This window comes from Dermacentor albipictus, chromosome 5, assembly GCF_038994185.2.
Source record: "Dermacentor albipictus isolate Rhodes 1998 colony chromosome 5, USDA_Dalb.pri_finalv2, whole genome shotgun sequence".
Classification (NCBI taxonomy): domain Eukaryota; kingdom Metazoa; phylum Arthropoda; class Arachnida; order Ixodida; family Ixodidae; genus Dermacentor; species Dermacentor albipictus.
In genome coordinates this window covers 166,141,026-166,144,840 of record NC_091825.1, presented here as the reverse complement: position 1 = coordinate 166,144,840, position 3,815 = coordinate 166,141,026, and positions in this window count along the sequence as shown.

Here is a 3,815-nt window from a genome sequence, read left to right as displayed (position 1 = left end):
AGGGCGAAAAATCAACTGCGGCGCGTTCCAGCATAGCGCGTAAGTGGAGCTACTATAATTCGGCTACATATTTTAGTTTGTACCTTTTCTCTCCGTGTTTTCTGCTAAGGGCGCTCAACATGGCTCAATATTTGATTTATAAATGCACACATAATAACCGTCAAACATAGTTAACATGTAACTTTTTGCAAAATAAACAGACAATTGTTTTATTAAACTTACGTTATTAAAGCCTGTGCTTTATCAGTTGAATAAAGGTTTTGAGACCTCACTGACGTGCGATAAGCAGCAGCCCACTGGTAGCATAGAGTTTCCTACAAAAATTTTTGTAGGAAACTCTATGACTGGTAGAGTGTGCTAGAACATGGAGAGTGTCCGGAACGGCTGCTCTTTCAATGCATTCAAAGTGAAGCCAACGCCTCCTATAAATCCTAGTATATTATAGAAAACGTTGATGAAGCCAAACGACCGCAACGCCGCTAGGGGCGCTGCGATCGGTAGCACTCACGCGGCGTGGTGCCAAGTGGTGCCGAGGTGCGAAAGACCTGGGTTCGAATCTCAGCAAGGGGTAGTGTTTTTCTCTTTAATACTTCATGCGTTGATGTTTATATTATCTATACGACTGCTTAATACTTGCTCCCGTTGCTATCTAACATATCTAATGCCAACCATAACATGGAGCAATAATAACAAAATAATTTGTTTTAACATTGAAGGATGGATGGATGGATGTTATGAGCGTCCCCTTTGGAACGGGGCGGTGGCTTGCGCCACCAAGCTCTTGCTACTATGCTGCCTAATATCCTACCTAGGTTAACCCATGAGAAAAAAAAAACACACTATGAACTACCACGTCCAAATTTTCTGATACCCTATCGCGAACTGTGCTTTTGTACGTCTCCGTCCTTTGTCGTTTCCCTACTTTTCTTCCACCAATCCTCCAATCGCCTCTTACTGATGTCTATTGCGGACCTGTTTGCTTTTCCACTGCTCCCGCTGAACCCAAGGGCTTCAAGGAGGCCAGTGGTGCCTAAATCGACCGCTGGATAGATGTCTTCACATTCTAATAAAATATGCTCCGTCGTTTCCCTAGCTTTACCGCAGCAAGCACATGCTTCTTCTTCCTTCTTATATCTCGCTTTATACGTGCGTGTTCTAAGGCATCCCGATCTCGCTTCGAAAAGTAATGAGCTTCCCTTTGAGTTATCATAAATGGTTTCTTTCCTAATTTCGTTTTTTCCCCTTAAGTAGTTACTCATGGCAGGTTTCTTTTCCATTGCCGCCACCCATGAGATTAATTCAGCCTCTCTGACTTTCCGCTTGACCTTCTTTGTTGCTGTGATGCCCACCCCACAGGCCGCATACTTGCTGGTAAGCTTCCTAGTTCTTTTCCTCCACTGTGAATCAATGTTTTGCCTGTACAGATACCTGAACACTCTCCCAGCCCATTTACTTTCCTCCATATTCCTCAGCCGTTCTTCATACTCAATTTTACTGCGAGCTTCCCTCATTTCAAAACTAGTCCAGCCCATATCCCCTTGCACAGCTTCATTTGTAGTCTTCCCGTGAGCGCCCAATGCGAGGCGACCCACTGACCTTTGGTTCCCGTCGAGTCCTGATTGTACCCCTGATTTAAAGCAAACAACCGCATTTGCAAAAGTAAGTCCTGGAACCATTACCCCTTTCCACATACCTCGAAGGACCTCGTACCTATTGTATCCCCATAGCGCTCTGTGCTTCATTATGGCTGCATTTCTCTTCCCCTTGACTGTTATGGTTTTTTCCTGTGTTTCCATATATCCGTTGCCTTCGTTTATCCATATACCAAGGTATTTATATTCTGTTACCCGAGGTATTTCTTGGCCCTGTATCTCCACTGTCTGTTCACTGTTTTCATTGAATACAATAACACCTGATTTTCTAACACTAAATTTCAAACCTAAATTGTTGCCTTCCTGTCCACAGATATTAGCCAGACGTTGCAAATCACTTTGCTTGTTTGCGAGCAACACAATGTCGTCCGCATAAAATAAACCTGGGAGTTGCTGCTCTATTACTGTACCTGCCTGTTTGTATGAGAGATTAAACCCGATATTACTGCCTTCTAGCGCCCTCTCCATCCTCACCATGTACATCATAAACAGCAGCGGGGATAAAGGGCACCCCTGCCTCAGTCCCTTGTTGATATGAACTTTCTCCGCGCTCCTCATCCCTTCCCATTCAACGCAAACAGTATTTTCTAGGTAAATCTCTCTCAAAAGCTGTATACAATCGTTACCTAAGCCTTCCCCTTCCAGAATATCCCACAAAATGCTGCGGTCTACGTTGTCGTATGCTCCTGTAATGTCCAAAAAGGCCACATACAACGGTCTGCTTTCTGCTTTTGATATTTCAATACACTGAGTAAGAACAAACAAGTTGTCATCCAAACGCCTACCTATTCTAAAGCCATTCTGAAGCTCTCCCAAAATGTCATTATTTTCTGCCCATGCTTGAAGCTTTAATTTGATTGCCTGCATTGCTAGCCTGTATATTACCGATGTAATGGTCAACGGTCTATACGAGTGAATTCTGTCTTTCTCCCCCTTACCTTTATAAATTAAATTCATTCTACTTTGTCGCCAACTGTCTGGTATTCGTCTATCTTTTAAAGTTTTTTCCACTGCTTTCACGAGAGCTTCCTTACTTTTTGGTCCCAGTTCATTTATCAGCCTAACGGGAACCTCGTCTAGCCCTGTGGCTGTGCGCTTAGGAATTTTCTCTTCCGCTTTCTTCCAGTTTAAATTTGTAAGCACTAGCTCCTTTCCCCTTTGGGTCTCTTTCATGCTCTTTTTCTCTTCAAATACAACCTCGTCCTTGCCTTGGAAAGATTCGGCTGTTACTTTTTGGATGTAATTTATTGCTGCTTCTCCTTCCAGTCTGTTTTCATCTTCGTCTAGGATATGTTGTTGTATTGTTGTTGATTTCCTGCCTAATAATTTTATGTGATTCCAAAATATTCTAGGTGCGGCCTTCTTTTTCTCACGTATTTCTGACAACCAACTCTCACTTTCACCTTTTAATTTTGCTTGCACCAGTATTTGAACCATAGACTTTTTCTCCCGGTATATTTCCCATTTACCGGTTACTTCATCCTGTGGCAACTGCGCCTTCTTTGCCTGCCTGTGCTCTCGAGATGCTTTCTGTCTTTCGGCGATCGCTTCTCGTATCTCCTTGTTCCACCAGCTTTTCGGTTTCTTTTTTCCTTTCCAATGAACGTGTTGTTTCTCTTTCCGTATTTCTGTCGTTACTACGCTTAGAAGCTCACCATATTCCCACCCCTTACTTGGCGACTTGCCAATTTCTTCCTCCACTCTAGTGACTATATTTGCTATTTGTTCAGCGTTCAAATTTGGGCTGGCCATTTTGCTTTCGTTGCTCTCTTTCCCAACTACATATCCCATTTTCAAAATGATGCGTTTATGGTCACTCCCTATGCTGCTAAACCCTTCCTCATCGATGACCATTTCTCTCAACTTATCCTGAATTCCTTCTGTCATCAGACAGTAATCAATGGTCGATTGCCGGTTTCCCACTTCCCACGTGATCTGTCCTTCACACTTAGGCCCTGTATTCACGATCACGAGGTTATGTTGCTCGCAAAGGTCTAGCATTAACTTCCCGTTATTGTCGGTATAGCCGTCTAAATCCTCTATGTGGGCATTCATGTCACCTAATAGGACTATCTCAGCACCATTCCCGAAACCCCTAATATCAGCGCTTATGCATTCTACTAATTCTTTATTCTTCTCTGTGCAATTTATTCCGGTCCACAA